The following is an 11,211-nucleotide window of genomic DNA, read 5'->3' as shown; positions in this document are numbered from 1 at the left end:
TTAGGTGATTCTAGAATGTAGTGGGCTAGAAGAGGCAAATCCTGGGCCTGAAAATGAGGGCCCTGTAGGTGGCTGAGAAGGGCAAAATATTTTGTGGCCTGGAGCAGCAGGGTTCTCGTCTAGGAGGAGAGGATCCCAGCCTGAAGGGCTGCTGCCCTTCTGGGCAGAACAGCTGCAGCTTGCAAGAGTTCATCGGGGTCCCAACTCAGTGGGAGCTGGGGGAGGCTATTGTCAGGTGTTCATCCAGGTCCCAGCTCAGTGATAGCATGGGGCCTTTCTCCTGAAATCAACATGATCTCAGCTCAGTGGAAGTTGGGGGGCGCCTATTTTCTGAAATCAGTTGGAGTCAAATTAAGAGGATTCACCGAGGATCTGACCTGGAGTTTCACAGGCGAAGTACCTGGCCGATATTTTATAGGAGGTATCTAAGTATCCGGGGACATCGTGAGTAGAGGCCTAGGATTAGGATCCTAGTGACTATCTGCTGTTTTATCCTCTTGAGTGACTGCATTAGTGTTGCTGAAGTGGCATTTGCCCTGCAGGGAGTCCTAGTATTGCCTGGGTTTCTAGTCTATGTCAAGAGGGAGGTTTCCCTGAAGAGAGTAGACAGAATGGAGATTATCCTCTAATTATGGTACTTTTTGCACTTAATTTGGAGTACCCCAAAGTCCCGCTACCAAGTTCAACAAGCATTAAATCATAAAAAGAGCATTAAAGGACACTCCTTGTCTGGTCATTGAGTAGTGAGACTGCTTGAGTGCTTGTGTGCCTAGCTGCCTCTGCACCTAAATAGGAAGAGAACCTGGGGAAAAATCATATATAATAATATATAGATATATATATTTATGCAATAAAAACATTAAAGGCCAAGACATACAAAAAGATACTCCAAATGCAGAATAACTAATGCATTAATAAAATAGACAAATCAGTCCTCGCTTCGGCAGGACATATACTAAAATTGGAATGATACAGAGAAGATTAGCATGACCCCTGTGCAAGGATGACATGCAAATTCATGAAGCGTTCCATATTTTTGGGGAGCTGTCAGGCTTTGCCATCAATTGGGATAAGTCAGTACTGATGCCGCTAGACCCCTAGTTGTCCCGGTGCCTAAGTGTGCGGAAACGGTCCAGATAGTAACTGCATTCAAGTATTTAGGTGTTCAGGTGACCCTTGACCCATCCCACTACCTCGATCGTAACCTATCCCCCCTCCTCAGCAAATTTAGAGATAAATGCACAGCATGGTGCAAACTGCCTCTATCAGTCGCTGGAAGAATAAACCTTATTAAAATGGTCTGGGAACCACAATTATTATACATATTCCATAACTCCCAGATATGGATCCCCAGGAGATGGTTTGAAAGAATTGAGTCCCAATTTAGAGAATTGATATGGCGGAAAAAATAAGCTAGGATTAAGTTGTCAACCCTTCAGTATAATAAAGATGAAGGGGGGATGGCTGTCCCACACCCCAGGACTTACTTCTTAGCATCCCAACTGCAACAGTTAGGGGGGTGGGGAATAAGAGATCTGACCGACCCTATTTGTAGGATACTAGGTACGGAGGAGGACAGTGAGTCTGCACTTACAAGGCTGGAGGCAGGTTATCTACACCTAGATCCTACCGTGAAACTGTTGAACACACTATGGCCAAACATTAAAAAGATCCTTGGGTTGAAAGGGTACCTGAACTGTACACCCATATGGCGTAACAAACAACTCAAAGAAGTACAGAAACTAAAAGGTTTCAAAAACTGGGAGGGGGCAGGTATTAAATACATCTCCCAACTGTATACTGGCCCTACACTTAAATTGTTCTCTGAAATCCAAGCAGAATTCGGGATTCCAAATAACAATTTCTTCAAATATTTACAGCTACGTCATGCCCTGCAAACACAGGCAAAAACCACTGTGCTACAACAAGTAGATCATGCTATAATTCAAAACATCCTTATGAGGAAGGACAAAAAGAGAATGATCTCAAGTTGCTATAGTATGCTTCTTGCACAAAAACAGGACCCTACCAAGCTACTCTGCAGACAGGGATGGCAAGATGACATTGGACCTATTGAGGGGGGAAAAATGGGAACTGTGTCTAGAGGCAGCCCCTCTAGTCTCAATATCAGCATCTCACAAACTATCCCAATTGTACCTATTGCATGGGGCCTACAGGACACCCAAGAGACTTCATAAGTGGGGCATCAGAGACTCTCCCCTATGCCCAAAATGTGAGACCGACCATGGCGACCTTCCCCACATGCTGTGGAAATGCCCCAAGCTCTTTAAATTCTGGAGGGAGGTGCTGGACATGATATCCACATTGTATAGAACATTTATCCCATGGGATCCAGCTGTTTGTCTGCTGGGTGCACTGGAGGATGAAACACTGACTCCACATACGCACACAGCAGTCCTAAGATTACTCTACGAAGCATGTAAACTGATTGCCCAATGGTAGATTACTCCAAGAGTGCCCACCAAGGATGCTGGGACTGTGACATCATAATGGGCGAGGACATCATACGGTGATGTCCCTATATAAGTTACCGCACGCCGTGTCCCTGTCATTGCGAGGCAATGAGAACAGAAGGCCAGAAGACAGAAGACAGCAGTGACAGAAGACAGCAGCGACAGAAGACCGGGCCACCGCTTGTAAAAGAGCTAGAAGAAGGCGCGGTGGCCCAGCAAGAAGAACCGAAGAGGGGGACAAGACCCCCGAAGTCGGAAGAAGAGGGTGGCGGCGGCGAAGAAGAAAGCCGGGCTCCTCCTTTCCTGGCCGGCCGGGTAGCGTGCTCGGATAAGGGTCTGATATGGACCTGGAGGGGACCCCCACGACGATTTTTCAGCATAGGGGTTCCCCTTTAAGTCCATACCAGGTGACGGGGCCAGTGACGCCTCCTTCACTGGCCCCGGCTACCTGGAGACGCGCTCAAGATGAGCGGACTTTTCTCTCGGCGTGGGAAAAGTCCACTCATTTCAAAAGTACAGCGGACTAGCACACACAGAGCCGTACTGTCCGCCGCAATGCGAGTCCGGCAGACAGATTGGAGTGCAAAAATGCAAGTCCGCCGGACTTTTAGGTAAAAAAAAAGTCCGCCGGAGCCTACACACGGGCGGATTGTCTTGAGTTTCCCGGACTTTTCCACCGGATTGTTTGATCGTGTGTATGAGGCATTAGAGACCCAGGGTTTTTAATCCAAGTATAGAAAACCCTGAAGTCTTTTAATTCACACAAGAAGACATAAAACAGCTAATGTTTTTCGGAGACTCAAACACCTCCGCCTTCTTCAGGGCTTCAAAGTAAATGCAACGGTGGTTGTAACAATACAACAAGCTTCTAAACAAATCCAATCATTAAAATTCATCAATACACAAACAAAATGAAATGTGACTAGAACATGTTATATTCTTAATATCTATATTTTAATTGGCTTTATTTTACTTTATTCAGAATATAATCTCTCCATACTGTGTGAAAGAAAACTTTGAATCAATTGATTCTATGTTATGACTTGCGATAATTGAAAAAGTAAACATTTAAAACCTGTCAGGATTTTGATAAATGTTGTTTATGTTCAAATTTCCCAGTTCATTATATATATGCTTTTAGAAATTTACCCCTATGTAACTGAGATAATATTTTGCTTAGAGTCTGAAGCTTTCCCCCCCCCCCATTTCCTGCCACCTAATATATGTAATTGAGAGGTTGTTTAAGGTTTCACTTCCCCCAAACTCATAAGTGTTAGCAGATGTTAGAATGCTATAGTAATCACTCATTAGCCCACACTTTTGTAAAGGGGGAGTTATCTTTCGGCCGTAACTCAGAAACTTTGGTTGATATAATCATAAGATTGGGGGTCTGGCCCCGCTCTTGAAGATTTGCAGCCTAGAAGGAACATCTCAGCATGCATACAGATTTCTTCAGCATACAAAGGGTTATTCCGCCATTTTAGACAATAGAAGCCACATGGCAAAACCTGAAATCTTCCATAAGACAATTTTAAAGATATTAATGATTATCATTGTACTATTTTTGTAAGTATTCTTTTCTATTTAAATGTGTAAAAATAAATACACATTTTTGAATTACGCTGACTCAGAACTAATTAAGGAAATTCGTCTCACAATCTCAATCGGTCTCACCATATATATATATATATAAGACATTTGAAATATTTTTACAGTGTGAACAATTTATTACAGAACAGTATAAAAACTAATAAATTATGATTGATTAAAATATTGATAAAACACGAAGAAAACAGATTCCATTAAGAATGGACAAGTTGGTGTGGAATAAAAGACTTGTCAACTTAAAAAACATATTAACAAGGGAAAAATTCACATGAATGGCCATCTGTACAATGTTCTGTCCTCTGTTTGGTTTTGTAGAAATACAGTGTGTATTCCAAAATGCTAGAATCATTTCTTAGGAACATTTTTATCATCCAAGTACTGAAAGAGCTTCAGGAAAAAACAAGATTGAAGCCAGCAATATCTAAAGCTCTAATAAGCACCCTAAGCACCCTTACCATTTATAAAACAAAGGATATTAATTAGGAAGATTTGCTTAACATTCATCTGAGTTGACACAATTCTGGCTCTTTCAAAACTGAAATGCCTATTGATATTGTGCTGCAGCTCTTACTTGGTATTATAAGGCAATGCATCATTTTTAGGCAAAGAGCTGGGAAATGGTCTGCCAGTAAAAAAGTAAAGACGAATTGCTTTCTGATAATATAGAGAATATGGGTGAGAAAAATAGTGTAATCAGTATATAAAGTCAAATAATTTCTATTACTATTGTTAATTAGGGTAAGTTAGCAGATGCTCACATCGGCACAGTGTGTCCCCACATGCAAACACAGAATTAAATAAAAAATGAATGCAGTGCTTTGCTTGTAAATGTGAAATTACAAATAAAAAACAAAAAAGTGTCTCAATGTTGCAAAACAAATAATGATAATAATAATAAATAATAGTAAATGCAGTCTCACCAGTGCCCATCAATGCAACATATCAGCACCCATTAATGAATGTTTGCTTCCATTCATTCGGGAGTCAGGAAACAGACAGTCCTCCGCCACCACCGCTTCTGACACACTGGGGTTGATTTACTAAAGGCAAATCCACTTTGCACTGAAAGTGCATTGCAAGTGCACTTGAAAGTGCAGTCACTTAAGATCTGAGGGGAAGAACTGAAATGAGGGGAAGCTCTGCTGATTGTATCATCCGATCATGTACAAGTACAAATGCTGTTTTTTATTTTCCTTGCATGTCCCCCTCAGATCTACAGTGACTGCGCTTCCAAGTGCACTTGCAGTGCAATTGTAGTGCAAAGTGGCTTTGCCTTTAGTAAATAAACCCCTATGCGCGAACGGAGCGGTGGCTGCCTGCTGATGCTGAGACTTAGTTGCTTGCTGCAGAGAGAAGAGAGTAGGAACACCAGTGGCCGAGCACCCTAGGCGGCTGCCTAGTTTGCCTAGTGGTAGCACCGGCTCTTTATCATGCATCTAAACATAAATGATTGTTAGGTGTTTGAATAGAGTAACTCAATTCATATAGCATCTAATTGGTGAAAACACATCATTGTTTAAAGTGCAAAAAAAAAAAAAAAAAAAACACAGTTCAATGAATTCAATCAATGTGATTGTATAGTCCGAAAGAAAATTTATAAAGATACTTAGTGTGTGCAAAGACAATCTTCCAGTGACATTTTTCCTTTTATACTACTGTGTCTCCCATTAAATACAAGGTGGATATCATCATCACGGGAGATTAATGGGAGGCACAGTAGTATAAAAGGCAAAATGTCAGTGGAAGATTGTCTTTGCACGCACTAAGGATCTTTATAATTTTTCTTTGGGACTATACAATCACATTGATTGAATTAATTTAATTTTTTATTTTTTTTGAACTTTAAACACTGATGTGTTTTCACCAATTAGATGCTATATGAATTGAGTTACTCTATTCAAACACCTAACAATCATTTATATTTAGATGCATGATAATTATCTGGACTAATGTGTTTTTTTGTGTCTTTTTTGTTATAGGAATTTTTATGCACTTGATTTAGCCCCTTTCACGTGTGCGGATCCGTATTCAGCCATCCACATGCTCAGCAGGGATTGCTCCCAGTTGATCCCCGCTGATCCAGCAGATGACAAGTCAGTCTCTGCACTGTGTAGAAACGGACCTGTCAGATCTCCGCTCTCCTCTATGGGGGGGGGGGGGGGGGGGGAATCAGTTGATTAAGGTCTGCCTGTCTGTTTTTATCTGATCCGATACACCAGATGGATGGAAAATAGGGTTTCCATCCATCTGGATTTTGCGGAGCGGATCGGGGCAGATCGAATGTCCGTGGACATGTCACCTCTGAGATGCATCACTCCATAGAGTGATGGTCCGCCTGAAAAAACTGACAGGCATATCTGAACAGTCCGCACGTGTGAAAGGGCCCTTATGTTCCCTTATGACACACAATCGAGTTTTCTGACAACAAAACCATGGATTTTTTCCCGGTGTTGGCCCAAACTTGTCTTGCATACACACGGTCACACAAATGTTGGCCAAAAATTCAGAATGTGAGAATAAATTTTTCATTCTTATAGAGCAGAGGTCCCCAAACTTTCTAAACAAAGAGCCAGTTTACAGTCCTGTAGACTTTAATGCCTTGTACACACGGTCAGACTTTCCGATGGAAAATGTGAGATTGGATCATGTTGTCGGAAAATCTGATAATGTGTGGGCTCCATCTGACTTTTTCTGTCGGAATTTCCGACACACAAAGTTTGAGAGCTGGATCGCAACGCAAATTTTCCAACAACAAAATCCGACCTCGTAAATTCCGATCGCGTTTGGACTAGTTTGACGCACAAAGGGCCACGCATGCTCAAAATAAATTACAAGACGGAAACACTTGGTCTGGTAAAACTAGCATTCGTAATGGATATAGCACCTTCGTCACGCTGCAATGTTAAAAATTGTTTAATGCAGCGCATTCTCTTTTTCTTTAGAATGCTAGAAGAATGAAGTTGTTTTGCTGCTCCTATTCACACAGACTTCTCACAAACTTCTTTCTTTATTATTTTTCATGAATATAATATTTTTCTTTGTCAGATCTCCTGAATAATTATTTTAGTTTTACGTTTTAATATTTTTAAGTACTTTGTGTTTTTTTTTTTATTCAAGATCTCAATTTTTTGGGGTTATCTCCATATTTTTTGTGGGTTTTGTGTGTCAAGTTTCCACAGCACCATTATTATCTTGTATTTTGAAATCTCAAGGAGGTTGGTTGGTGTCCCTTGTTAATTTCACATTCTATTTAGGAAATGTACCTGCCTACTCACAAATAAACTGTGCTTTTTGAAGTAAAACACATAGGCAAATATTTCCGAAAAATAAATACACCTTTATTAGGGGGTCATAAGAAAATAAAGAGGAAGGCAACGCCGGAGAAGCTGCTGAAATTGGCAAAGCCTTTGTACCCACATCAACTATTTAAAGGTGAAATTGGTGGCCTGAGGAGTCTATATATCAAAGGTAGCATAGTCTGGTCCAGAAGTCCAAGAGATCAGGAACAGCAACAGATGACATCTATGTTACCAGGCTGTGGTCATATAACCATATAAAAGCCTGCATCTTTTATCAGACCAGACTGAACCCAGGCCATCACACGCTTGTCTTCCCTAGACACTTTTTTCCAGGCTTCCTTCCAGGCTGTGGCTCTGCTATTGTAGTTGTGGCAGGAGGTGGAGGAGGAGGAGGAAGGCGATGGTCTACCTCCTGGCTGCCACTTGCCACAGCCTCCTCCCAGCTGAGGTCTTCCTGTGTATGAAAATTGGACATCGTTTTAGTTTTTTGTTCATCAATCACACAATTTTGAGCTCATGACTGTTGCAAATTTAATGTTAATAAATAGAACAGACTATCATTCTGAGCCCAGCATTTCCCATTTGTGTCCCAATCATTTTTGGTCTTTACTGTCTATTGATATGTAAACCACTTTGTTAAATCAGAACTTACTGATCAATAATAACATCTGGTTAACATCATTAAATTTACAACAAGAAATATGTTGAATAATGCTCTACCTGACTCAAGCTGGGCTCCTCCACATCTTCCTGCCTGGAAGGCCCAGGTTGGACATCGGATAGCCTCAGCTGGGGGGGGGGAGCCTTAACTGAAGACTGGAGAGTGCTGGCCTGGGTTCCCTCTGGTCTGCCAGAAAATGCAGTCTGTCATAGTACCACAGCCTGGGTACATATACGTCATCTGGAGCTCCTGATCTCAGGGAATTCTGGACCTTCTTGAGCTCCCTCAGATATGTACTCCCCATGATACTAATTTTGGCCTTCCTAGGTGATGTCTGCCGTGGGGATTATCGGCTTCAAAAATGCAAGTAGTTTCTCATGTGCTGCCTGCCTCTTTCTTAGCTTCTTATAAAACGGGTGGTTCACCTGCCACAGGTAGGGCAGCTCCCTGAACATTTCAATGAATATGGGGATAAATTCCCTGTCTTTGAATGGATCCATATTCTCTGAAAGACACAACACAAGACAAACCCTAATGGCAGGTTAAACTCTTCCAATCTTGTCCCAATATAAGCCTTAATCTAGAAGCAGTATAGGCCAGTGATGTACCAAATTAAAACTGTACCTTCGTTAGAATGATCGGCGCTTCCGCTACTCCTTCCTCCGCTCATAGATTGTACAAATGTTACGTTTTATATACACTGCACATGTGTGAAAATCCGCCGGCCCCTGATGTTCTTTCTAGTCTATTCCCCTCCCCTTCTCTTTCGGCGCAGTGAAGAGAGCACATGGCAGAGACACAGTAGGTGCATGCTAATTACAGCAACGAGGAGGACGAGGAAAACCCAGAGCCAGAAACGTCCTGATCCCGGAGGAGATTTAAGGACTCAAATATGTTCTTTGTAGAGATGTTGGAGATGGTGGACATATTGAAGAAGAACGACTATGATGGGAAGTATGAACCATACCCAAACCCAAATATGAGAAAGGCCAAGATCATAACTAAAGTTGTGAAGAGTCTACAGAAGAATATTGGGGTACGACGATCCAAGGATCATCTGAGGAAACGCTGGTCAGACCTAAAAGTGAGGGAGCACGATCAGTACAGAAAGATCAAGAGAGTTCTTCAAAAAAGTAAGGATTTGTTGAGTGTTCATATTATTATTATTATTACTTGCATACTGCTCCATGTGCTTTTCTTTAGTGTTGTACAGTTTAAAATGGCCACTAGGGATGAGCTTCGAGTTCGAGTCAAACTCCTGTAGAAATGACACTTTGTGCAGGGACAGTTCTAAGCATGGGAAACATGTGCCCCTTTACAGGCATACTATACACACCCCCCAGGTACGAAATTTAAAGGAATATTACACTTTTATTGTTTCACTTTAAGCATTATTAACCACTTGCCGCCCGCCCTATTACAAATAGACGGCGGCAAAGTGGTTTCATAATCCTAACCGGACGTCATATGACGTGATCAGGATTATGAGCCGCTGCGCGCCCCCGGGGGCGCGCATCGCGGCGATCGTTGTTGCGGGGGTGTCAGTCTGACACCCGGCAACTACGATCTCGGTAAAGAGTCTCCGTCGGAGACTCTTTACCGAGATCGTAGTTGCCGGGTGTCAGACTGACACCCCCGCAACAACGATCGCCGCGATGCGCGCCCCCGGGGGCGCGCAGCGGCTCATAATCCTGATCACGTCATATGACGTCCGGTCATCCGGTGTCCAATCACGGCTGATCACAGTGTAAATGGGAAGAGCCGGTGATCGGCTTTTCCTCACTCGCGTCTGTCAGACGCGAGTAGAGGAGAGCCGATTGGCTGCTCCTCTGACAGGGGGGGTCTGTGCTGATCGATTATCAGCACAGCCCCCCCGAGGATGCCCACACTGGACCACCAGGGAAGCCAATCAGTGCCCATAATGGATGGCAATCAGTGCCCACAATGGGCATCACTGATTGGCATGCATTATTGTTTGGCACTGATTGGCATCCATTAGTACAGTATAACACCTGTGTTGCTAATGAGTGCCCACCTGTGCCGCTAATCAGTGCCCACCTGTGCCGCTAATGAGTGCCCACCTGTGCCGCCTATCAGTGCCCACCTGTGCCGCCTATCAGTGCCCACCCATGCCCATCTGTGCCGCCTACCAATGCCCATCTGTGCCGCCTACCCATGCCCATCTGTGCCGCCTACCCATGCCCATCTGTGCCGCCCATCCATGCCAATACGTGCCAGCTATCAGTGCCAATTTGTGCCACCTATCAGTGTCCATCCGTGTCGCCCATCCGTGTCGCCCATCCGTGTCGCCCATCAGTGTCGCCTATCAGTGCCGCCTATCAGTGCCGCCTATCAGTGTCCATCAATGCCACCTCATCAGTGCCACTTCATTGGTGCCCATCAGTGCCACCTTATCAGTGCCCATCAGTGTAGCCCCATCAGTGCCCATCCGTGAAGGAGAAAATGTACTTATTTACAAAGTTTTGAAACTGAAACAAAAAAAAAACTTTTTTTTTTTCAAAATTTTCGGTATTTTTTTATTTGTAGCACAAAAAATAAAAACCGCAGAGGTGATCAAATACCACCAAAAGAAAGCTCTATTTGTGGGAAAAAAATGATAAAAATTTCATTTGGGTACAGTGTAGCATGACCGCGCAATTGCCATTCAAAGTGCGACAGCGCTGAAAGCTCAAAATTGGTCTGGGCAGGAAGGTGTTTAAGTGCCCTGTATTGAAGTGGTTAAAATCACTGCTCCCGAAAAACGTCAGTTTTTAAAAGTTTTTTTTTGCATTGATAAATGTCCCCTGGGGCAGGAACCAGGTCCCCAAACACTTTTTAGGACAATAACTTGCATATTAGCCTTTAAAATTAGCACTTTTGGTTTTGAATGTTCGAGTCCCATAGACTTTAATAGGGTTTCTAAAGTTCGTGCAAATTTTAGGTCTGTTCGCAGGTTCTGGTGCGAATCGAACCGGGGGGTGTTCGGCTCATCCTTAATGGCCACTTTCATGTTCATGGGTTCAATCGGTCGTAGGAAACATTGTTCATTTGGCCACTGAAATACGATGTTTTGTGAAGTTGCAGTTAACTACATTTGTTCAGGCCTATTTCTAGTCAAAGAAGTTTGTTGTCTAGATGGGTTTGTAACTAGAATGAAATGCAAACTTGA

At 42.9% G+C, this 11,211-nt stretch overlaps 1 non-coding gene across 1 annotated transcript; it reads left to right on the top strand.

The window, feature by feature from the left end:
- Positions 1 to 931: 931 nt before the first annotated feature.
- LOC143980009 (U6 spliceosomal RNA) lies at positions 932 to 1,038 on the top strand. Its single transcript, XR_013274162.1, has one exon. It is a non-coding gene; the product is annotated as a U6 spliceosomal RNA (small nuclear RNA).
- The last annotated feature ends 10,173 nt before the right edge of the window (positions 1,039 to 11,211 follow it).

Source organism: Lithobates pipiens, unplaced genomic scaffold (assembly GCF_037356315.1).
Source record: "Lithobates pipiens isolate NorthernLeopardFrog02 unplaced genomic scaffold, aLitPip1_a1.2 Scaffold_13, whole genome shotgun sequence".
Taxonomy (NCBI): Eukaryota; Metazoa; Chordata; class Amphibia; order Anura; family Ranidae; genus Lithobates; species Lithobates pipiens.
This window is presented reverse-complemented; position numbering and strand designations above follow the sequence as displayed.